This window comes from Acinonyx jubatus, chromosome C1 (assembly GCF_027475565.1).
Source record: "Acinonyx jubatus isolate Ajub_Pintada_27869175 chromosome C1, VMU_Ajub_asm_v1.0, whole genome shotgun sequence".
NCBI classification, from domain to species: Eukaryota; Metazoa; Chordata; class Mammalia; order Carnivora; family Felidae; genus Acinonyx; species Acinonyx jubatus.
The window spans coordinates 93,244,450-93,270,948 of NC_069381.1; the positions used below are offsets into that span (position 1 = coordinate 93,244,450).

General features: G+C 38.1%; 1 protein-coding gene across 2 annotated transcripts in view; it reads right to left on the bottom strand.

The window, feature by feature from the left end:
* Positions 1-10,697: 10,697 nt before the first annotated feature.
* Positions 10,698-26,499, bottom strand: part of DRAM2 (DNA damage regulated autophagy modulator 2) — a 113,007-nt gene continuing 97,205 nt past the window's right edge. The window contains exons 15-18 of one of the 2 annotated variants that reach the window (XM_053214595.1): positions 19,198-19,266; positions 18,854-18,969; positions 17,525-17,615; positions 10,698-16,023 (exon numbers count right to left, since the gene is read on the bottom strand). The gene's annotated coding sequence lies outside the window, so the exon portion shown is untranslated. The remainder of the gene's footprint in view (positions 16,024-17,524; positions 17,616-18,853; positions 18,970-19,197; positions 19,267-26,499) is intronic. The other variant, XM_053214598.1, reaches the window with a different exon arrangement.

Consider the following 26,499-nt stretch of genomic DNA (forward strand, 5'->3'; position numbering starts at 1 on the left):
TCCCATGTGAGTACAGTTAAGAATGAAGGTAAGTGGTATATTTAAGCAAATGGGGCTTTCCTCTGAAGCCACAATAGAACTTGGTCTAGCATGGAGTTGTCAGGGAGGATTTTGAGGTGGGGCCCCATGTCTAGTGGGACTTGTTGGGAGGCCCAACAGTTTCAAAGAGCTAGAGTCATAGCTGAAACTTCGGTGGCCCATTCGTATGAGTCAGAGGTACTGGTCTGTCACCAGGGAAGTTTGATGGTTGTTGTGATATAAGAGAGAGGACACAGGAAGTGCAGGTGTTCATGGGAGTGGTATGTGTGAATGTATGCTCTTGTGTGCCAGCTCTATGAGTGCTGGGCTGTGTGATATTCCTGCCATGGTCAGTGTTGGAAGGACAGAAATCATGCGAAATCTTTAGAAGGACACATAGGAGTGGCGAATCTGGGGGATGAGTGGTTAGGCACAGCAGAGAAGTGTACTAGGAAATATTCCCTACAGGGTGGTATTTAATTTACAATACTTTGTAATCTAGAGCCTTAATGCATTCTCGAGCTGCTCTATAATCATGGGATTTGAACTCAGTTTAACAGGCAGGTTTCAGCAAAGCAGGATCTAGGGTTAAACAATTAGCAATCTCGGAAAATAGGGACTTGAAGAGTTCATATTCATAGGGAGCAATACAACGTTGCAGTTCACTGGGACTAGCTGTGTGTAGCAGGAGCATGGGTACTGAGTGTGGGAGCTGTTTAAAGGGGAAGTGTCCAAAACAGAATCCAAATACAGAGCAGAGGCAGTTGTCTGAGGTGAAGCTAACTCCATGGATCAACTCTTGGTCTATAATTTCCACTTTTTATGAAGAGTCAGTGGAATGGGAGTTAAGGAGCCATCCTTTATATCCTGAGTACCAGCAGCAAGGTCTCAGTCTTTGGCATTAGCTTGTGTAGGTACTCCTGTGTCTGAATTAAATATTTAAGGCATCCTAATGGGCTTTCAGTGGTTAAAGGATCATATTTAAAAATCTATTCCTGATTGGGCTTGAAGCCAAAGGGGTTAGAAGAAAACTAAAATTCCTTACATTTAAATGAGGAAACTTTGACAGGAGTTATTAGGACATAAGTGTCCCACACAATGAAATAAGCCAGATTGGCTTTGACAACAAGCAGGCGCAACTTGTATAAAATTAGTGTGAGGGGTATGGATCCCCCTGAGTGCAGAGTTGAGGACAATGGGGGCTTGGAGGAGTAAAGCCTGCAAGAGGTTCACTTCCCAGATGGCAATTTTAGTAACAAATAAAAGTCCAATAAGATGTTTTAATACCCTGTTCTAATGCCCAGGTCTGGAGATCATGGAAAGTAAAAGGAGTCCCTTGGTCAGAATCAAGGATATCTGGAACACTAAAGGGGATTAATATGGTCTTCAATTTCTTTCCACAATGTTCTGCAGTTTTCAGTGTAGAGATCTTTCACCTCCTTGACTGAATTTATTCTTAAGTATTTTGTTGTTTTTGATGCTACTGTAAATGGCATTGCTTTCTTAATTTGCCTTTCAGTTAGTTCGTTGTTAGTGTATAGAAATATAACTGATTTTATATGTTGACTTTGTATCCTGTAACCTTACTAAATTTGTTGATTAGTTCTAATATTCTTTTGGGTGGGGTCTTTAGGATTTGCCATATATAAGGTCATGTCATTTGCAAATAGAAACAGGTTTGCTTCTTGTTGTCTGACTTGGATGGCTTTTATTTCCTTTTCTTGCCTAATTATTCTGGCTAGAACTTCCAGTACTATGTTGAAAATAAATGGTGAGAATGGGAATCCTTGCCTTGTTCCTAATCTTAGAGGAAAAGTTATTAGCTTTACAGTTGAGATTTATATTCACTGTGGGTTTTTCTTATATGGCCTTTATCATTCTGAGGTACATTCCTTCTATCCATAATCCATTGAAAACATTTATCATGAAAGTATATGTTAAATTTCATAAAATGATTTTTCTGTATCTACTGAAATGATCATATATTTTTATACTTCATTCTGTTAGTGTAGTATATCACTTTGATTGATTTGCTTCTATTGAATCATCCTTGCATTCCAGGGAGAAATCCCACTTTATTTTAACGTAGGATCCCTTTCATGCACATTTGAATTTGGTTTGCTAGTATTGTGTTAAGGATATTTTTCAAAATTTTATTTAAATTCTAGCTAGTTAACATATAATATTGTTTTCAGTAGAATTTAGTGATTCATCACTTACATATAATATTCAGTATGCAACTGAACAAGTGCCCTCCTTAATACCCATCACGCATTTAACCCATCTTCCACCCACCTCCTTTCATCAACCCTCAGTTTGTTCTCTATCATAAAGAGTCTCCTGTAGTTTGTTTCCATCTGTCCTTTTACCCCCTCTCCCCCTTTCCTATATGTTCATCTGTTTTGTTTCTTAAATTCCACGTATGAGTGAAACTATATGGTATTTGTCTTTCTCTGCCTGACTTACTTTGCTTAGAATAATACACTCTGGCTACATCCACATGGTGTGGAATTCCCTTAAATAGTTAAAAATAAACTACCCTATGATCCAGAAATTGTACTACTAGGTATTTACCTGAAGGACACAAAAATCTGACAGATTCAAAGGGGTACATGTACCCTGATGTTTATAGTAGCATTACTAACAATAGCGAAACTATGGAAAGAGCCCAAATATGTTAAGGATTTTTATATCAAAGTTCACCAAAAATATTGGCCTGTAAATTTATTTTCTTCTGTAATTATCTAGCTTTGGTATCAGGTAATGTTTGCCTCATAAAATGAATTTAGAAGTGTTCCATCCTCTTCAAAGTTTTGGAAAAATTTCAGAAGTGTTGGCATTAATTCTTTCTTAAATATTTTATAGAATTCACCACTGAGGGCATCTGGTCCTGGATTTTTTCCTTATTGGGAGATTTTTGATTACTGATTTAAAATACTTAACTTCTTATTGGTCTGTTCAGATTTTCTATATTTTCATTATTCAACCTTGGTAAATTGTATATTTTTAGGAATTTATCTATTTCTTCTAGGTTATCTAATTTGTTGGCATATACTTGTTCACAGTATCCCTTAAGATCCTTTGGATTGCTATCGTATCAGTTGTGTCTTTTTTTTTTTATAATTTTATTTGAGTCATTTCTCTTTTTCCCTTAGCATAGCTAAAGGATTGTCAGTTTTGTTATCTTGTCAGAAAACCAACTCGATTTTGTTGATCTCTTCTATTTTCTTTGTACTCTATTTTCTTTATTTCTATTCTAACCTTTATCTCTTTCCTTCTACTAATTTTGGGCAAGTTTTCTTGGTGGTAATAAACTCCCTTAGCTTTCATTTTGCTAAGAAACTCTATCTCTTTTTTATTTCTGAGGGACAACTTTGTTAGCTGAAGTATTCTTGGATGGCTTTTTTCCCCAACACTTTGAATATATCATCCCAATGTTTCCTGGCCTGCAAGATTTCTGCTGCAAAATCTGTTGATAGCCTTATGGGGGTTCTCTTGTAAGTGATGACTTTTTTCTCTTGCTGCTTTCCAAATTCTCACTTTATCGTTGATTATGATGTATCTTGAGTATGTCTGAGGATCTTTGAAATTTATGTACTTGAATGTCAATGTATCTTCCCAGATTTGGGAAGTTTTAAGCCATTAATTTTTTTAAACTTTTAGTTAGTTAATACACAGTGCAGCATTGGTTTCAGAAATAGAATTCAGTGATTCATCACTTACACACAACACCCAGTGCTCACAAGTGCCCTCATTAATACCCATAACCAATCTAGTCCATCCTACTCACCTCCCTCTATCAACTTTCAGTTTTTCTCTATCATTGAGTCTCTTGTGTCTTGTGTCCCTTTCTTCTCTTTCCCCCACACTCCCATATGTTTGTTTGTTTCTTAAATTCCACATGAGTGAAATCATGATATTTTCTTTATGATTGACTTGTTTCACTTAGTATGATATATTCTAGCTCCATCCATATCATTGAAAATGGCAAGATTTCATTCTTTTTGATGACTGAGTAATACTCCATCACACACACACACACACCACACCACATCTCCTTTATTCATTCATCAGTTGATGGACATTCAGGCTCTCTCCAGAGTTTGGTTATTGTTGATAATGCTGCTATAAACATTGGGATGCATGTGTCCCTTCAAATATGTATTTTTGTATCCTCTGGTTGAATATCTAATACTGCAATTGCTGGATTGTAGAGTAGTTCTATTTTTAGTTTTTTGAGAACCCTCCATATTGTTTTCCAGAGTGGCTGCACTAGTTTGCACTGGCAGCAGCAGTGCAAGAGGACTCTCCTTTCTCTCCCGTTTCTTGTGTTGTTAATTTTAACCATTCTGATAGGTGTGAGGTGGTATCTCATCGTGGTTTTGATTTGTATTTCCCTAATGATGAATGATGTCAAGCATCTTTCCATAAATATGTTAACCATCTTCTTTGGAAAAGTGTCTATTCATGTCTTTTTGTATATATAAAGTTTTTTGCTTATTTATTTGAGAGAAAGAGACAGAGAAAATGCAAGCGGGCAAGGGGCAGAGAGAAGGAGAGACAGAATCCCAGTCAGGCTCTGTACCATTAGCACAGATCCCAATGCAGGGCTTGAACTCACAAACCATGAGATCATGACCTGAGCAGAGATCAAGAGTCAGACACTTAACCAACTGCACCACCCAGGCACCCCTCTCTTCATGTCTTCTGCCATTTCTTAATAGGTTGTTTGTTTTTTATATGTTAAGCTTGATAAGTTCTTTACATATTGTGGATACTAACCCGTTATCTGATATGTCATTTGCAAATATCTTCTCCCATTTTTAAGGTTACCTTTTAGTTTTGTTGATTGTTTCCTTTGCTGTGCAGAAGATCTTATCTTGATCAAGTCCCAAAGTTCATGTTTGCTTTTGTTTCCTTTGCCTCCAGAGAAATGTCTAGTAAGAAGTTGCCCTGACTGAGGTCAAAGAGGTTACTGCTAGCGATCTCCTCCAGGATTTTGTTGGTTTCCCATCTCACCTTTAGGTCTTTCATTGATTTTGAATTAATTTTGTGTATGGTATAAGAAAGTAGTCCAGTTTCATTCTTCTCCATATTGCAGTCCAGTTTTCACAACAACATTTGTTGAACAGACTGTCTTTTTTCCATTACATATTCTTTCCTGTTTCATCGAAGATGAGTTGACCACATAGTTGTGGGTCCATTTCTGGGTTTTCTATTCTGTTCCATTGATCTATGTATCTGTTTTTGTGTCAGTACCAAACTATTTTGATGACTACAGCTTTGTAATATAGCTTGAAATTTGGAATTGTGATGCCTCCAGTTTTATTTTTTTTTCAGGATTGCTTTGCCTATTTGGGGTCTTTTGTGGTTCCATACAAATTTTAGGATTCTTTGATCTAACTCTGTGAAGAATTCTGGTGTATTTTAATTGCTATTGCATGAAATGTGTAGATTTCTTTGGGTACTATAGATATTTGAACAATGTTTGTTCTTCCAATCTATGAGCATAGAATGCTTTTCCATTTCTTTGTGTCCTCTTCATTATCTTTCATAAGTGTTCTATAGTTTTCAAAGTACAGATCTTTTTACCTCTTTAGTTAGGTTTATCCCTAGGTTTCTTGCTGGTTTTGGTGCAATTGCAAATGGGATTGATTCCTTTATTTTTTTTTCTGCTGCTTCGTTATTGGTGTATAGAAATGCAAGAGTTCTACACATTGATTTTATATCCTGTGACTGCTTAATTCATGTATTACTTCTAGCAATTTTTTCATGTAGTCTTTCGGGTTTTCTACATACAGTATCATGTCATCTGCAAACGGTAGAAGTTTGACTTCTTTCTTGCTGATTTGTATGCCCATTATTTCTTTTCGTTGTCTGATTCCCGAGTCTAAAATTTCCAGTATTATGTTAAATAGTAATGCTGAGAGAGGGCACCCTTGTCTTCTTCTTGACTGCAGGGGAAAGTTTCCTAGTTTTTCCCCATTGAGGCTTATATTAGCTGTTTCTCATATATGACCTATGTTATGTTGAGGTGTGTTCCCTCCAAACCTAGTTTGTTGAGGGCTTTTATCAAGAATGGATGTTGTACTATATCAAGTGCTTTTTCTGTGTCTATTGAAACGATCATATGGTTTTTATCCTTTCTCTTATTGATGTGATGTATCACACTGATTGATTTGAGAATATTTTACCATGCTTGCAACCCAAGAATAAATCCCACTTGAAAATGGTGAATGGCTTTTTACATGTATTGCTGGATTCTGTTTGGTAGTATTTTGTTGATGATTTTTGCACTTACATTCATCAGAGATATTGTAGTTCTTGGGTTTTTTTTGTAGTGTCTTTATCTGATTTTTGTATCAGGGTGATACATAAGCCTCATAGAATGAATTTGAAAGTTTTCCTTCTATTGGAAAAGTTTGAGAAGAATAGATATTAACTCTTCTTTAAATGTCTGGTAGAATTCCCTTGAGAAGCCATCTAACCCACGACTCTAGTTTGCTGGGCGAGTTTTGATTACTGATTCAATTTCTTTGCTGGTTATGGGTCTGTTCAAATTTTTTATTTCTTACTGTTTCAGTATTGGTAGTTTGTGAGTTAACTCTTCTGCCCCCTTTTCTCTCTGTTTCCTAGGATCCCCATAATGAGTATATTTGTTCTTATGATGGTGTCTCACAATCCCATATGCTTTCTTCTTTCTTTTTATTCTTTTTTCTTTGACTAGATACTAAAGGGGTCCATCTTCAAGTTCACAGATTCTTCTGTTTGAATCAAGTATATTACAAAAGCTCTCTATTACATTTTTCATTGCATTCATTGTATTCTTTAGCTCCAGTATATTTCTTTGGTTCTTTGAAAAATTATTTCTATCTCTTTGCTAAACTTCTCATTTTGTCCATATATTGATTTCATAAGTTTTTTGAGCTATTTGTGTTCACTTGAAAATCCCTGACCTTTATGAAAATAATTATTTTGAATTCCTTGTCAGGTAACTTGTAGACCTCCATTTCTTTTGGGTCAGTTACTGGTAATTATTTTGTTGCTTTGGTGGTATCATATTTCTTTACTTTTTCAAGTTTCTAGTGGCCTTGTGTTGATGTCTGTACATTTGTGGGAGAAATCACCTCTTCAGTGGAGAAATACTTTCACTGGCAGGCGGTTGTAAGGCAGTTGTTGGTGAGTGCAGTATACCTGATTCTGGGAAAAGTACAGTGGTATAGTATTTATGCAGCTCCATTACCTTTAGTCATGTCAGTGAAGACTGAAGGTTTTCAGTGACCAAAGCTGTGGGTGTCTTCAGTGGCGGTGGCAACTAGGGATGCTGTGATACTTGGTGGCAAAGCTGCTGGCATTCTCTTCTTTTTGTCCATAGGAGGAGATTCTAGCCCAGAATATCCTCCTGGAATTGGGTCTAGAACAATGGCACCCAGAGCAGCAGTCAACCTGGGGTCTTGTGCTCAGGAACGTGCATACTACTATGTTACCTAAGGCATGGGATACAGTTACACTTGCTGTTGTGATGGTATGGGTGTTTGAGGCAGAGGCATGTGCAGATTATTCATGGAAATGATCTCCGAGTATCTGGGGCTTGCTGTAATGACTTGGGCCCCAGGGGAAGGGAGGTAGAATGCAGCAGAGCATGGGCCCAGGGATGAAAGGTGCAGTCATGGCCTGGGCTTAGGGGGCAGGATGCAGAGGCAGTGCAGCCCTCATAGTGGAAGGTCATAATCATCACTCAGGCCTTAGGGAGCAGAGTGTAGAGTAGCAATAGTGTAGCAACGTCCACAACTTAGACCCTAGCGGGTGGGGCACAGAGCAGTGACAGTGCAGCACTGGTAATGGTGGGCCAAAGCCCTGACTCAGAACACAAGGGATGGGGCACAGCACGGCAGCAGCTCTAGCCCTAGGGAGGAGATGCAGCAACAGGAACCCTGGGCAGCTACATCAACTGTGTTCAGTGTTGGTAAAGTCTGTGGGGTTCTTGGTAGCAAGGCTGGAGATGTTCCAAGCAATGATGGAGATTTCTGGACTCCCTCTATTTCCCTTTTCCCCATGAAGTGAATTCCTCTAAGGGGATCCTGCTTGGTGCTGAGCTGCTTTGGACTTGTGAATAGGATGACGCAAGTACAATCTTTCCTATTCTTTTCTATCAGCCATCCTCAGTTTTTGTGCTCCACAGGGTTTCCTGCTACTACTGCATTGTAGTCCAGAGCTTTCAGAACTATTTTTTTAGTGGTCATCTGTCCTTTTTCTGAAAGACACAATTATTGGAATCTCCAAGTCCATCATCATACTAATGTCACCTCCCAACTTTTTTTTTAGGTTCAACTAAGCATTTGGTCTTACAAAACTATCATAGACTACATTTAGGTATATTCAGAGGCTCTGAGACAGGCACCAGAGCTTGCCATGTGTTGCTTTTTTGTGGAAGTAAGTTTTGCAGGAGTCCCTACAGTAGTTTAAATAGTCACTTTGGTGCTATTTTCTCTGATTCTCCAAGTAAAAGCTCAGTTAAAAGGAAATGGAAATTAACATTAATGGGTGAAATGTAGAAGCTTCTCTGGTTTAAAAGACTCATGATCCTTGGAAGTTTGATGCAAATCCATATCTTCCAGGATTCTCACAAGGAAGTTGTCCAGTTATGAGTCCCACACTAAGGAAATCCAGAGCATATGGCTTCTCATGAGGTATTTATAGCTCTCCAAGTCCAGATTCAATTTACCAATGTTCATTTTAACCTTGGTAAATGTTGCTTAATAACATAGTTGATACATACCTCTTTTATTTATTTTCGGAGCTAGACAACTAACTGAAGGTAAAATTCTCATGCAGGGAGAATTTGACTCTTTACTGATTTTCTGCCTTCCATGACTTTTTCTTAACACTTTTAAAATAGGAAAAAATGAACTATTATATTGTATAATCAATATAACTTTTATCATTCAATGAGACTTCTTAATGTTCCTTATATCCCTTAACCAGATGGACTTTTATTTAAAAAAAAATTTTTTTAATGTTTATTCTTGAGAGAGAGACAGAGTGTGAATGGGGGAGGGTCAGGGAGAGAGGGGGACACAGAATCTGAAGCAGGCTCCAGGCTCTAAGCTGTCAGCACAGAGCCTGACACGGGGCTGGAACTCACAAACTGTGAGATCATGACCTGAGCTGAAGCTGATGCTTAACTGACTGAGCCACCCAGGTGTCCCAACCAGTTGGACTTTTCTTTAGCCAATTAGGTTTTTTTGGGGGGTGGGGGGTTTATAAACAACAGAAATTTATTTCTCATAGTCTGGAGGCTGAGAAGTCCAAGATCAAGGCACTAGCAGATTTGATGTGTGGTGAGAGCTGCTTCCTGTTTCATAGATGGCTGTCTTCACGCTGCATTCTCACATGGTGGAAGGAATAAGAGAGCTCTCTACAGCCCATTTTATAAGGGCATTGTCTAGTTTGTTCATGTTGCCACTACAAAATACCATGGACTGTGTGGCATATAAACCTAGAAACTGACTTCTTACAGTTCTGGAGGCTGGGAAATCCAAGATCAAGGCACCAGCAGATTTGATGTCTGGTATGAGCCATTTCCTGGTTCATAGATGGCTGTCTTCATGCTGTGTCATGGCAGAAGGGGTGAGGGAGCACTTTGCAGTCTCCTTTATAAGGACACTGATTCCACTCACAAGGCCTCCACTCTCAAAACATAATCACCACCCAAAGGTCTCACTTCCTAGTACCATCATATTAGTGGCTAGGATTTCAACATACGAATTGTTGGGGAGACACAAACATCCAGTCTATAATAGTCAATCTCTAAGTCAGACCCAGGGGAAGAGTAGGAAGTAGATCTGGAGGAAAAATATCAGAAACTCTATAATATGGTCCATCCATTGTGATCCTCAGCATGCATTCTTGTTCTTAATTCAAATGAAAACTTTGTGTCACAAACACATATCAACCATTTTATTCTGATTGAAATCCATTCATTCACGTTCTCACCTGAAAACTGGCCATGTCCTAGATGAGTGTTTTTCTGAGATGTACTATCACCAAAGCAGAACTTTCCAGGCATATCTTCCATTGTTGCACACTCTTTGTACTTCCCTTTTTAAAAAATGTTTTTACATGAATGAATAAAAGATTAGATAATTTTTAATCTTCTCTAATTCATATTTTTAAAAAGTTGATTGTGTGCAATTTACTGTCATTTGTAACACTATGTGTAGTACAGTTCATAAATGATTTTGTTTCACTTCTCAAGGCAGAGCTGTTGAGGGTCACTGTCCTCAAAAGTACACAGGTTAGAGGTCATCAATTATGACACTGGATGTGAACAGTTTTCTTGTTAATAAATAGACAAAAGTTGAAAAACAACATGTTGTGCTCTGGATCTGGGATTGTTTGAAGCCCCCATTATCCCAATTAGTTTTTTTTTTTTTAAAGGTTTATTTCTTTTTTTGAGAGAGAGAGAGACCATGAGCTGGGGAGGGGCAGAGAAAGAGGGAGATAGAGAATCTGAAGCAGGCTCCACACTTGACAGCAGCAAATCCAATGAGGGGCTCCAACTCATGAACCTTGAGATCCTGATATGAACTGAAGTTGATGCTCAAGCAGCCACCCAGGTGCCCCCAGCCAATTATTTTTTATTTTTATTTTTTATTTCATTTTTTAATGTTTGTTGATTTATTTTTATTTATTTTTTATTTTATTTATATTTATTTTTATATATTTCTTTCTTGTTTTCTTATTTTTTCTTTATTTATTTTTAATATGCTTTATTGACTAACATACAGTGTGTACAGTGTGCTCTAGGTTTTGTGGGTAGATTCCCATGATACATTGCTTGCATACAACACCCAGAGCTCATCCCAACAAGTACCCTCCTCAATGCCCACAACCCATTTTCCCCTCTCCCCTACCTCTCCCATCAACCTTCAGTTTGTTCTTTGTATTTAAGAGTATCATATGGTTTGCCTCACTCCCTGTTTGTAACTATTTTTTCCCCTTCCTTCCCCCATGGTCTTCTGTTAAGTTTCACGAGTTCCATATGAGTGAAAACATGATATTTGTCTCTCTGACTGACTTACTTACTTCACTTAGCATAATGTCCTCCAGTTCCATCTACCTTGCTGCAAATGGCAGGATTTCATTCTTTCTCATTGCCAAGTAGTATTCCATTGTATATATAAGCCACATCTTCTTTATCTATTCATCAGTTGATGGACATTTAGGCTATTTCCATAATTTGGCTATTGCTGAAAGTGCTGCCATAAACATTGGAGTTAATGTGCCCCTATGAATCAGCACTTCTCTATCCTTTGGATAAATTCCAAGTAGTGCTATTGCTGGATCGTAGGATAGTCCTATTTTTAATTTTTTGAGGAACCCCCACACTTCTCCAGAGTGGCTGCACCAGTTTGCATTCCCACCAGCAGTGCAAGAGGGTTCCCATTTTTCCACATCCTTGCCAGCATCTGTTGTTTCCTGATTGGTTCATTTTGGCCACTCTGACTGGTATCTCAGTGTGGTTTTGATTTGTATTTCCCTGATGAGGAGCGACGCTGAGCATCTTTTCATGTGTCTATTGGCCATCTGGATGTCTTCTTTGGAAAAGTGTCTATTCATGTCTTCTGCCCATTTCTTCACTAGATTATTTGTTTTTCAGGTGTTGAAAATTTTGCATACTAACCCTTTAAAATCTGATATGTCACCTGCAAATATCTTTTCCCATTCTGTTGGTTACTTTTTAGTATTATTGATTGTTTACTTTGCAATGCAGAAGATTTTTATTTTTATGAGGTCCCAATAGTTCATTTTTGCTTTTAATTCCCTTGCCTTTGGAGATGTGTCGAGCAAGAAATCGCTGCGGTTGAGGTCAAAGAGGTTGTTGCCTGTTTTATCCCCTAGGGTTTTTATGGTTTCCTGTCTCACCTTTAGGTCTTTCATCCATTTTGAGTTTATTTTTGTGTATGGTGTAAGAAAGTGGTCTAGTTTCATTCTTCTGCATGTTGCTGTCCAGTTCTCCCAGCACCATTTGTTAAAGAGGCTGTGTTTTTTCCATTGGATACTCTTTCCTGCTTTGTTAAAGATTAGTTGGCTATACATTTGTGGGTCCAATTCTGGATTCTCTGGTCTTGGTGTCTGCTTTTGTGCCAATACCACACTGTCTTGATGACTACAGCTTTGTAGTAGAGGCTAAAGTCTGGGATCGTGATACCTGCCACTTTGGTTTTCTTTTTCAACATCAGTTTGGCTATTCGGGGTCTTTTGTGGTTCCATACAAATTTTAGAATTGTTTTTTCAGCCTTAAGAAGAATGCTAGTGCAATTGTGATTTGGATTGCACTGAATGTGTAGACTGCTTTGGGTAGTATTGACATTTTAACAATATTTACTCTTCCAATCCATGAGCATGGAATGTTTTTTCATTTCTTTGTGTCTTCTTCAATTTCCTTCATAAGTTTTCTATAGTTTTCAGCATACAGATCTTTTACATCTTTGGTTAGCTTTATTCGTAGGTATTTTATGGTTCTTGGTGCAATTGTGAATGGGATCAGTTTCTTTATTTCTCTTTCTGTTGCTTCATTATTGGTGTATAGAAAGGCAACCAATTTCTGTACATTGATTTTGTATCCTGCAAATTTGCTGAATTCATGTATCGGTTCTACCAGCTTTTTGGTGGAGTCTTTGGGTTTTCCATGCAGAGTATCATGTCGTCTGCAAAAAGTGAAAATTTGACTTATTCTTTGCCAATTTGGATTCCTGTTATTTCATTTTGTTGTCATATTGCTGATGCTAGGACTTCCAACACTATGTTAAACAATAGTGGTGAGAGTGGACATCCCTGCAGTATTCCTGATCTCAGGGGAAAGCTCTCAGTTTTTCCCATGAAGGATGATATTAGCTGTGAGCTTTTCATAAATGGCTTTTATGATGTTTAGGTATGTTCCTTTATCCTGACTTTCTTGAGGGTTTTTATTAAGGAAGCTGTATTTTATCAAATGCTTTTTTTTTTTTTTTGCATCTATTGACAGGATATGGTTCTTATCCTTTCTTTTATTAATATGATGTGTTACATTGATTGATTTGCAAATATTGAACCAGCCCTGCAGCCCAGGAATGAATCCCACTTGATCATGGTGAATAATTATTTTTAGACACTGTTGAATTTGATTTGCTAGTATCTTGTTGAAAAGTTTTGCATCCATGTTCATCAGGGATATTGGCCTGTAATTCTCTTTTTTGTGGGGTCTCTGTCTAGTTTGGGAATCAAGGCAATGCTGGATTCATAGAATGAGTCTGGTAGCTTTCCTTCTGTTTGTATTTTTTGGAAGAGAAGCTTGAGAAGTGTAGGTATTAACTCTGTTATAAATGTCTGGTAGAACTTCCCTGGGAAGCCATCTGGCCCAGGACTCTTATTTGTTGGGAGATTTTTTGACAACTGATTCAATTTCTTCACTAGTTATGGGTTTGTTCAAATTTTCTACTTCTTCCTGTTTGAGTTTTGGTAGTGTGTGGGTGTCCAGGAATTTGTCCATTTCTTCCAGGTTGTCCAGTTTGTTTGCATATAATTTTTCACAGCATTCCCTGATAATTGCTTGTATTTCTGAGGGATTGGTTGTAATAAATCCATTTTCATTTGTGATTTATCTATTTGGGTACTCTTTCTTTTCTTTTTGAGAAGTCTGGCCAGGTGTTTATCAATTTTGTTGATTTTTTTTTAAAAACCAGCTCTTAGTTTCAATGATCTGTACTACTGTTTTTGTTTGTTTGTTTGTTTGTTTTGTTTTTTGTGTTTTTTTGGTGGGGAGGATTCTATATTGTTTATTTCTGCTCTAATCCTTATTATTTCTCTTCTTCTGCTGTTCTTGGGGCTCCTTTGCTGCTCTGCTTCTAGTTCCTTAAGTGTGCTATTAGAGTTTATATTTGGGATTTTTCTTGTTTTTGAGATAGGCCTGGGTTGCAATGTATTTTCCTCTTAGAACTGCCTTTGCTGCATTCCAAGGGGTTTGGACTGTCATGTTTTCATTTTCATATTTTTCCATATACTTTTAAATCTCTTATTTAATTGCCTGGTTGACCCATTCATGCTTTAGTAGGATTTTCTTTAACCTCCATGCATTTGGAGGTTTTCCAAGTATTTTCGTGTGGTTGATTTCAAGTTTCATAGCATTGTGATCTGAAAATGTGCATGGTATGATCTCAGTTCTTTTATATTTATTGAGGGCTGTTTTGTGACCCAGTATGTGATCTATGTTGGAGAATGTTCCATGTGCACTCTAGAAGAATGTGTATTTTGCTGCTTTTGGATGAAAAGTTCTGCATATATCTGTCAACTACATCTGGTCCATTCAGGGCCATTGTTTATTAATATTTCTGCCTAGATGATCTGTCCATTGTTGTAAGTGAAGTATTAAAGTCACATGAAATTACTGTGTTCTTATCAATAAGATTGCTTATGTTTGTAATTGTTTTATATATTTGGGTGCTTTCAAATTGGATGCATAATCATTTATCGTTTAGTTCTTGATGGATAGACCCCATAATTATGATATAATGTCCTTCTTCATCTTTTGTTACAGTCTTTACTTTAAAATCTAGTTTGTCTGATATAAGTATGGCTACTCCAGCTTTCTTTTGACTTCCAGTAGCATGATAGATGATTCTCCATCCCCTAACTTTCAGTGTAAAGGTGTTCTCAGGTCTAAAATGGGTCTCTTGTAGACAGCAAATAGATGGGTCTTGTTTTTTAATCCATTCTGATACCCTAAGTCTTTTGATTGGAACATTTAGTCCATTTACATTCAGCGTTATTATTGAAAGATATGGATTTAGTTTCATTGTGTTATCTGTAGGTTTCATGCTTGTAGTGATGTCTCTGTCCCTTTGTGGTCTTTGCAACATTCCACTCACAGAGTCCCCCTTAGGATCTCCTGTAGGGCTGATTTAGTGGTGATGAACTCCTTCAGTTTTTGTTTGTCTGGAAAAACCTTTATCTCTCCTTCTATTCTGAATGACAGGCTTGATGGATAAAGGATTCTTGGCTGCATATTTTCCTATTCAGCATATTGAATATTTCCTGCCACTCCCTTCTGGCCTGCCGAGTTTCAGAAGATAGGTCTGCTACTACCCTTATGTGTCTACCCATGTAGGTTAAGGCCCATTTGTCCCTAGCTGCTTTCAGAATTCTCTCTTTACCTTTGTATTTTGTCAGTTTCACTATGACATGCCATGCAGAAAATTGATTCTTGTTATGTCTGAAGGGAGTTCTCTCTGCCTCCTGGATTTCAATGTCTGTTTCTTTCCCCAGATTGGGGAAGTTCTCAGCTATGATTTGTTCAAGTACACCTTCCACCCCTTTCTCTCCTTCTTCTTCTGGGACTCCTATGATACAGATATTATTATGTTTCATTGAATCACTTAGTTCTCTAAGTCTCTCCTCATGCTCTAGAATTTTTTTGTCTCTTTTCCCAGCTTCACCTTTTTCCATAGTTTTATCTTCTATTTCACTTATTATCCTCCTCTGCCTCTCCAATCCTTGCTGCCACCACATCTAGTTTATTTTGCACCTCATTTACAACATTTTTTAATTCATGGTTTCTTGATCTCTGCAAGAATAGATTCTCTGTTGTGTTCTATGTTTTTTTCAAGCCCAGTGATTAATCTTATGACTATTATTCTAAATTCTTGAACAGATATATTGTTTATATCTGTTTTGATCAATTCTTTAGCTGTCATTTCTTCTTGGAATTTCTTTTGAGGAGAATTCTTCTGTTTCATCATTTTGGTTAGTTTTCTGTCCCTTATGTGTTTTAAAAGCTTGTTATGTGCGAGCACTACTATATTAAAGAGGGGTCATACACTGTCAAGGACCTGGCCCTTCAGGAGATGTTTTTGGAATGTGTTATGTGCTCTCTCTTGTTTGAACTCTGGTTGCTTTTTCTCCCTACTCGTAGTGATGTTTTGGGCCCTCTACCAGGTGTGCTTTGATTTGTTCGTTGAAGTAGCCCTGGAAAAAAAAATTAAAAACAAAAAAACCGCGTAAACAAACCAAAAAAAAAATGAGGGAGGGAGTGAAGTGTTGGTGGAAGAGGCCTCATCCCATACAAAGAGAGAAATGACAAGGGTAGGGAAAAAGAAAGGAAAAGAAAATTGACTAGGCAGAGAAACCATATGGCTTAATCCAGAGAGAGAGAGGGGAAAGGAAAGAAGGAGATATAGAATAGGTATAAAGAGAATAGATTAAATATGTCTGCTTAAACAAACCAACAACCAGAATAACCAGACTGGAGGAGGGAAGAAATACAAAGGATAAAAGGAAGAAAAAAATATATATATATATACCCAAATTAAATTAGAAAATGCAAAAACACTTGGGGCCTTGGAACCGGTGGCAGTGCTGGTCTGGAGGAGGGGCTGTCTGGTTGGTCAGCATCAGGTAGATATCCACTTAACAGGTGCTGAAGGGAGTGGTTTGGTGTAGGCAGGTCCTGCCTCCACCGTGGGTCTGCTGTCCATTCCCTGAAGCACCACTTTGTTGATGATGGGGAGAAAAATGGTGACACCCAGTCTCTCCTCCCCAGATTGGGTGTCCCAAACCCAATCCTGAACTCTGTCCTGAACTCTGTTCAGGCAGCCCTCCAGTGCTGTGCAAGCACAAATAGGCCCATTTTTTGTTTGTTTGTTTGTTTGTTTTGTTTTGTTCTTTGGCTCCACAGTCTCCCGCACCTCCCTGGAGCTCATCTGGGATTCAAACCCAGATGTTCTAAAGGATCCTGCTCCACGCACCCCAATTCCAGGGAAGTGCCACTCCACCCTGCCAATAAATGGCCCCTTACTGGTGGGCACAGGCATGGTCCTTTGTCCTTTGAATGGTTATATACCTTCTTCCCACAGCACTCAAGGGAGGGGGTTGCTTTCTCCCACTGTAAACTGCACTTCTGAACCAGCTACTGAGCCCGGGGCAGGCTCCCCTCCTCCCCAGGTGTGCAAACTGGACAGCCAGCCCCAGTCCAGAGAAAGCCCCACAGTTAGAGATTGGATCTTTCTCCGTTGTTTTTCTGACCCCCTGTCCATGGTTTTTCTCTTGTATAAACACAGTCCTGCACTTCCACAGCCTCTCTTTCTCTTCCCTTTGCCTCTCTGCAGAAGGGGGATCCCTCCCCTCTGTGCTTACACCACCCATTTTATCTTTCTGAGTTCACAATCATGCACATATAGCCTACCAGGTTGTCCCCATCGGCCCCTGGAGACATCTCTGTCACTCTGCAGCCCAGACTCTTGGAAGTCAAAGTCCTCTGGCCTCTAGACTGCTGTGTTTGAGGGACGAGGGAACTTCAAGTCCCCCTACTTCTCCACCATGTTGGATTTCACACACCAGCTCCCACCACGACTCTTCTTGGGCAGCAGACAGCCTCGTTGGGAGCCATGCTCTCAAGTCTCCAGCTCAACCACTCCACCTACATCAGAACAGGAGCCCCCTACTTACATAAATCTCAAGTAAATCTTACCTGCGGCAGTGAGGAGCCTCACAGGCCTGCAGCCTGGCTGCAGGGCAGAACCAGCCAATTAGTTTTTAAAGTTCCCATAGATCTTTGTATCCTAGGGATCAAGTGTAAGTTTACATCAGATAACAAAAATAATAGTTTTTCACTCTTTTCAGTAAAAGAATTTTTTTCATATACCATCAGCATATTAGGGGTTTTATTCAGTCTGAAAGCAGTCTTAGTCACTCAAAAAAGTTTTGTTCATAGTCTCTTGGCTTAAGTTTTTTAAAAAGTTGATTACTTGAAATCATTTAAGAAATGTTTGCACTCCAGGGAGAGGGGTTCAGAATGGCAGCATAAGAAGTTCATTCTGTATAAACGGATGGGCCTTGAGGGTATTAAACTAAGTGAAATAAGTCAGATGGAGGACAAATACCACATGATTTCATTACTGTATGGAATCTAAAAAAAAAACCCAAATAAAAGACAAATAATATAAAAACAAACTCAGATACAGAGAACTGCTTGATGATTACCAGAGGGGAACTGTGTTGAGGGTGGGCAAAATGGGTAAAGGGGGTATATTTATGGTAATAGATGGTAACTAGACTTTTTGTGGTGATCACTTTGTAGTGTATACAGGTATTGAATTTTAATGCTGTACACCTGAAACTTATGTTCTTTACAAATTTTACTCCAATAATAAAAAAATATGCTTGCATTCCCATCCGTTGTCAGTAGATGACAGCATAGGACATTAGTCACACTCCAGTAGAGAGAGAGTCATTATATATGAACATACACCAGCTGATTTTGTTGATATGTTTCCAGCCTGTCTGTGTGTGAAATTAAGCTACAAATCAATGACAATGAGACAACTTTTTAATTCTACTCCTGAAACTAATATAACACTCTATGTTAACTAACTAGAATTTAAATAAAAACTTGAAAAAAATATAGTGGACTGCTTAAGGAAATATAAAAGCACACAAAAATACTAATTCAAAGGGATACATGAACTTCAATGCTTACAGCAACATTATTTCCAAGAGTCAAATTATGGAAACAGCCCGAGTGTTCAGGAACTGATGAATGGATAAAGAAGTTGTTGTATATATACACAGTGGAATATTACTCAACTGTAAAAAAGAATGACATTTTCCCATTTGCAGTGACATGGATGGAGCGAGAGACTATTATACTAAGCGAAATAAGTCAGAGAGAGACAAATACCATATGGTGTCACTCATATATGAAATTTAAGAGACAAAACAAAAGAGTAAAGGTGGGGAGAGAGAGAAAAAAAAACCCAAGAAACAGACTCTTAACACTAGACAACAAAATGATGGTTACCAGTGGGGAGGTGGTGTAGGGATGGGTGAAATAGGTGATGGGGATTAAGGTGTACACTTATGTTGAGGACTGGGTGTTGTATGGAAGTGAAGCATCACCATATTGTACACCTGAAACTAATATTACACTGTATGTTAGTCAACTGGAATTTAATTCAAACTTAAAAAAAATAAAAAGTGTAAACATTTCAAAATTAAGCAACATATTGCAAATGACCACTAGTTCAAAGAAGAACTCACAGTGAAAGTAGAAACTATTGTAAGTTTAATAAGAAAAACAATTTCGAAATTTGGGAGACACATTTAAGCATAGTTTAGGAGGAAAATGTAAAGCTTTAAACATACCTGTTTTAAGAGAAGAAAGTGAAGTCTACAATTCCACACTCAGAAAAGGAGAAAGAAAGCCAATTAAATCTAAAGAAAAATAGAAGAAAGGCAATGATAAAGAGCAACAATCAGTGAACAGAAAACAGACACATAATAGAGAAAATAAACAAAGCCAGAAGTTTAATAAAACAATGACTCTTCTAGCAAGACTTATTAAGGGGAAAAAAAGAGAAAAACAATTTTTCAATATCTGGAGCAAAAAAGTGACATCTCTAACAGGAGCTATATGCTTTGGAGGGGCATGAGTTTTGAAAACCAGGATGATTCTTAACTCAATGTGAGTCGTATTTTTCACACATGAGCTGATACCTGGGGAGACAGAGAAACTAGCTCCTGTATGCTTGTGTGGACTGCTGCAAGAACTACGGCTAACTTTCCTCCTGCAGAAGAAGTGTATTGACAGCTGTTTCACTATTCCTATATCATTTTGGGTTTTTGTTTGTTTTTTAATATAATTTATTGTCAAATTAGCTAACATACAGTGTATACAGTGTGCTCTTGGCTTTGGGGGTAGATTCCTGTGATTCATCACTCACATACAACACCCAGTGCTCCTCCCAACAAGTGCTTTCCTCAATACCCATCAACCATTCCTTCCCCACCCCCCCATCAACCCTCAGTTTGTTCTTTGCATTTAGAGTTCCTCACGGTTTGCCTCCCTCTCTGTTTGTAACTATTTTTCCCCTTCCCTTCCCCCATGGTCTTCTGTTAAACTTCTCAAGTTCCACATATGAGTGAAATCATACATTTGTCTTTCTTTGACCTATTTCACTCAGCATAATACATTCTAGTTCCATCCACATTATTGCAAATGGCAAGATTTCATTCTTTTTGATCACTGAATAGTATTCCCTTGTATACATATACCACATCTTCTTTATCCATTCATTAGTTGATGGACATTTGGGCTCTTTTCACAATTTAGTTATTGTTGAAAGCACTGCTATACACATTGGGGTTAATGTGCCCATATGAATCAGTACTCCTGTATCCTTTGGATAAATTCCTAGTAGTGCTATTGCTGAGTTCTAGGGTAATTCTATTTTTAATTTTTTGAGGAACCTCCACACTGTTTTCCAGAGTGGCCACACCAGTTTGCATTCCCACCAACTGTGCAAGAGGGTTACTGTTTCTCCACTTCTATATCATTTTGAATAGATCCCTGCTAAGGAAATGTAGCCTCTGTTGTGTGTTGGCAAGACATGAAACTTATAAGGCTGAGGCTCATAGGGAAAAAATGGTTTACCAAAATTCCCAATATGTATGGGAATGGGCAGAGGCTACTAGTAGAAGCCACAAAGTGTTCCCAGTGGCCTGCTCAGCAAAGGACCTCAGCAGGTTGTGTTGCTGAAGAAACCAATGTCTAGCACAGCTACCTCAAACACCCCCACCATTTTTGACTCAGAGTTTTCACCCCATAGATTTTTGCATTTGCAAATTCTAGCTGCCCAAATCCCTCTTGGACCCCTTCCCCCATTCCCACTAGATCCCATGAACCACACTGGTAGCCCATAGTCTCTGTGATGGCAAGATGTCAGCCTAGACCATGACAGCTGACCCTACCACCATGGGCACATTTGAGACTAGCCCTTCCAGTTGTACAATTATACAGCTATACATGTCACTGGCCTGGCTGCCATCACCAGACTACATTGCCATGTGCATACCCATGGCAAGACCCTGGATCCACAGGAGCAAATGCCAACAGCCACGGCCTACATAGCTGTTTGTGGACCCAGACTGGTCCCATCTCCTGTCACTGGCCTGTATTGCTGTGCTCAAATACAGCTAACCCATGCAGCTGTGCACCTGCACTAATCCAACTTGACTCCAATTACCAACTTCCACTGCCATATGCACACCTGTGGCAAGACCCAGTAGCCACAGAAGTGCACACCCACAGCCAGAGCCCCCATAGCTGCAAGTGTGACTGAAGTTGACCTCAGCCCTTGCTCCTTGCCCAACACCTTGCCAATTCATGTATGTCTGCAACTACTCCTGCCATTACATAGCCGAGTGTGTGCATAAGACAACTCCAACTATAACCCCCACCTGCTATGGCCTATAGCAGCTAGACCAGGAGGCAATACTAAGGATACAAGGAACACTTGTAGCTACTGCAGACCCCCCCCCACACAGAACTTATGAAGAACCACGTATTTGTTGATGTTGTGGATTCCAGCAGCCTGAGTCAATGAGACATCACATCTACCCCAGTCTAGGAGCCAGCACACACTTCTGCATGTGGCACTCTGTGTCACTATCTGGGGTCACTACCTACAGCACTCTCTATTGTGCCCCCACCCACAGGGGAAGGTCTTTCTTTACTGAAGTCAGTCCCTAAAGTATGGTAGAGGTGAATGCTTCTTCAAATATGTGGAGGTATGTAAAGATATGTAAAGATAAAGGCATTACAAAAGTCAGGGAAACACACCATCCCTAAAAGAACACAGTCAACTTCTAGTAACTGACCCCAAAGAAACAGAAATACATAAATTGCCTGACAAACAATTCAAAATAATTATTTTAATTTGTTTTTTTATCTTTGAAGGAGAGAGGGACAGAGCATGAGCGGGGGAGGAGCAGAAAGAGAGGGAGACACAGGATTCGAAGCAGGCTCCAGGTTCTAAGCTGTCAGCACAGAGCCTGATGTAGGGCTCGAACCCATGAACCATGAGATCATGACCTGAGCCAAAGTCAGACGCTCAACCGACTGAGCCACCCAGGCGCCCCTCAAAATAATTATTTTAAAGATGATCAGAGGGCTACAAAAGAACATAGATATACAACTTAACTATATCAGGAAAACAATAAAAGAGCAAAATGAGATAGAAAACAAACAATAAAAAGCAAAAAGAGAACATAAAAAAAGAACCAAACAGAACTCTAGAAGTGAAGAATACAAAGACTGAACTAAAGAGTTTAATAGAGAGCTTCAACAGCAAACAGGACCAAACAGAAGAATCAGTGAACTAGAAAACATTTGAAACTATCCAGTCAGAAGCGAAAAAAGTTTAAAAAGTGAAAAGAAGTGAAGAAAGCCTATGGGACTTATGGATGTTGTTAAGGGAAACTGCATTATTGGAGACTCAGAAGGGGAAGAGTGGAAGAAATGAGCAAAAAGCTTATTTAAATAAGAGCTGAGAATTTCCCAAAAGTGGTGAGAAATTTGGCCATCCAAATTCATGAAGCTTATAGGTTCCCAAATTCAACCAAAGAGATCTTCTCCAATACACATTATAATACAACTGTCAAAAATCAAAGAGGGGCACCTGTGTGGCTCATTTGGTTAAGCGTCTGATTCTTGATTTGAGCTCAGATCATGATCTCACAGTTTCATGAGTTTGAGCCCTACATCAGGCTCTGTGCTGGCAGTGAGGAGCCTAGTTGGGATTCTTTCTCTCCATTTTTCTCTGCCTCTCCCTCAATCATGCTGTCTCTGTCTCTCTCAAAACAAAAACAAAAAACAAATAAACTTTAAAAAATCAAAGACAAAGAGAATATTGAAGGTAGCAAGAGAAAAGAAGATTGTCACTTACAAGAGAACTCCCATAAAGCTACTAGTGGAATTCTCAGCAGAAATCATACAGGCCAGAAGAGAATGGGAGGATATATTCAAACTGATAATTAATTAATTAAAAAAAACCTGCCAACCAAGAATACTTTATTTAGCAAAGATATCAGAAATAAAAGAAAATAAAGACTATCCAGAAAACAAAAGTTAAAGGAGTTATCACCACCAGATCTGCATTTCAGGAAATGCTGAAAGAAGTCCTTTAACCTGAAATGATCGGAAGCTATCAGTAACATAAAAACATGAAACTATAAAACACACTGATAAGGGTAAGTATATAGTCAAAATGGGAATACTCCAATGCTATAATATGATGATATGTTAATCACTTAACTCTAGTACACTTAACTAACTAAAGTACAAAAGTACTAAAATAGCTATAGCTACAATTTTTAATGGATACACAATATAAGAAGATGCAAACTGTGATATCAAAAACAAAAACACTGGGAGAAGGAGAGAAGGGTAGAGTTTTTGTATGTGATTGAAGTTAACTTGCTATCAACTTAAACTGTTATAACTATAAATGTTTATGTGAGACTCAGGTAACCACACAGGAAAAAAATCTATTATAGATACAAGATAAAGAGAAGGGAATCAAAGCACACCACTATGGGGGTGCTCAGTGGCTCAGCGGGGTAAGCACCTAACTCCTGATTTTGGCTCAGGTCATGATTTCATAGTTTGTGGGATCAAGCTCCATGTTGGGCTCTGTGCTGACAGTGCAGATTGTCTCCCTCTCTGCCCCTTCCCTGTGCACACACTCTCTCTCTCAAGATAAATAAATAAACTTAAAAAAAAGGATACCGCTATGAAAAATCATCAGTGCAAATAGAAAGAAAATGAGACAGGATGATAGGAACAAAAGAACTACAGACAGCCAGAAAACAGTAAGTTGGTATTAGAAAGAGCTTCACTATCAAAAATTACTGTAAGTGTAAATGGGTTAAGTTCTCCAATCAAAGTTAAAGAGTAGCTCAGTGGATTTAAAAAACAATACCCAACAGTATCCTGAAAACAAGAGACTCACTTAATTTTAAGTACACAATAGGCTCATAATGAAGGATTGGAAAAAAGTATTTTATACAAATGCAAACCAAAACAGAGCAGCCATAGTTATACTTCTATCAGACAAAATAGATTTTAAATGAGAATCTGTAATAGGTGACAAGGTATCTCATTATATAATGATAAAGATGTCAATTCACCAAGAGATTATATTGATTGTATATAGATGTATATATACATGTATATAGATTATATATACATGTATATATACAGATTATATATATATATATTACATATATTATATGTATATAGATTATATAGATGCACCCAACATCAGAGAATCTAAATATATTAAGTAAAAACTTACATCGGAAGAGAAATAAACAATAACATGAGAATAGTAGAGGACTTCAATACTTCACTTTCAACAATGGATAGGTCATCCAGACAGAATATCAATAAGGAAGTGTTAGATTGACCTATACTTTAGATGAACTGGACTTAACAGATTTATACAGAGCATTAAGTGCACAAAGAATATTCTCGAGTAGATCATGTGTTAGGTCAAAACACACGTTTCAGAAAATTTAAAAAGATTGAGTGTCTCTTCTGACCACAACCTAAAAAAATCGCAAATATGTAGAAATTAAACAATATGCTCCTGAACAACAGATCAAAGCAATCAAAAGCAAAACCAAACAATATCTTGAGGCAAAGGAAAAAGAAAATAAAACATAATAAAACTTAAGGCATGCAGCAAAAGAAGTTGTAAGAGGGAAAGTTATAATAATAAATGCCTACATTTAAAAAAAGATCTCAAACAATCTAACTTTATACTGCAAGGAACTAGAAAAAGAACAAACTAAGCCCAAAATTAGAAGAAGGAAGAAAATAACAAAGCTCAGAGCAGAAATAAATGAAATAGAGAAAAGAAAATATAAAACAAAGGGTTGTTTCTTTTAAAAGATAAACAAAACTAAAAAACCTTTAACTAGACTTGGCAAGAAAAAAAAGAGGACTCAAATAAATAAAATTACAAATGAAAGAGTAGTTATAATAAATACCACAGAAATACAAAGGTTGATAATAGACTATTATGAACAATTATATATTAACAAATTGGACAACCTGCAAGAAATGAATGAATTTCTAGAAACATAAACCTACCAGCATCATGAGGAAATAGGAAATATAAACTGACCAATAATGAGTTAGAAGATTGAATCAGTAATAAAAAACAACCCAACAAAGTAAAACCCAAGACCAGATGGCTTCCCTTGTGAAGTCTACCAATTATTCAAAGAATTAACACTGACCCTTCTCAAACTTTTCCAAAACTTGAAAAAGAGAAGACACTCCCAAATTTATTTTACAAGGCTAATACTACTCTGAAACCAAAGGCAGATAAAGACACTACAATAATATAAAAATCCCTTACAGATCAATATCCCTGATGAACATCAATGCGAAAATTATCAACAAAATATTATCACATTGATTTCAACAGCACATCAGAATATTCCCACACCATGATCAGGTGGGATTTATTACTGGGTTTCAAGGGTGGCTCAACAAATGTAAATAAATTAATGTAATATACAATATAAATGGAAGATAAAAATCATGATTACCTTAGTAGATGCAGAAAAAGTATTTGACAAAATACAACATCAGTTGATGATAAAAATCCTAAGCAAATTAGGTACAGAAGGAAAATACCTTATAAGGACAACTATATATGACAAACCCACAGCTAACATTATACTCAACAGTGTAAGGTTGAAAGCTTTTCTTCTAAGATCAGGAACAAGACAAGGACACCTACTCTCATCACCCCTATTTAACATAGCACTTGAAGTTCTAGCCACAGCAGTAATCAGGAAGAAGAGGAGAAGGAAGAGGGGGAGCAGAGGGAAGAGGAGGGAAAGGAGGGGAACAGGAGGGGAAGGAGGAGGAGGGGGAAGAGGAGGGGGAAGGAGGAGAAGGAGAAATAAAAGGCATACAAATCATAAAGAAGTGTACCTGTCTTTGTTTGCAGATGATATGATCTTATATGTGGAAAATCCTAAAGACTACCAAAACACTTTTTTTTTTGAAATTTATTGTCAAATTGGTTTCCATACAACACCCAGTGCTCATCCCAAAAGGTGCCCTCCTCAATACCCATCACCCACCCACCCCCTCCCTCCCACCCCCCATCAACCCTCAGTTTGTTCTCAGTTTTTAAGAGACTCTTATGCATTGGCTCTCTCCCACTCTAACCTCTTTTTTGTTTTGTTTTTTTTCCCCTTCCCCTCCGCCATGGGTTTCTGTTAAGTTTCTCAGGATCCACATAAGAGTGAAAACATATGGTATCTGTCTTTCTCTGTATGGCTTATTTCACTTAGCATCACACTCTCCAGTTCCATCCACGTTGCTACAAAGGGCCATATTTCATTCTTTCTCATTGCCACATAGTACTCCATTCTGTATATAAACCACAATTTCTTTATCCATTCATCAGTTGATGGACATTTAGGCTCTTTCCATAATTTGGCTATTGTTGAGAGTGCTGCTATAAACATTGGGGTATAAGTGCCCCTATGCATCAGTACTCCTGTATCCCTTGGGTAAATTCCTAGCAGTGCTACTGCTGGGTCATAGGGTAGGTCTATTTTTAATTTTCTGAGGAACCTCCA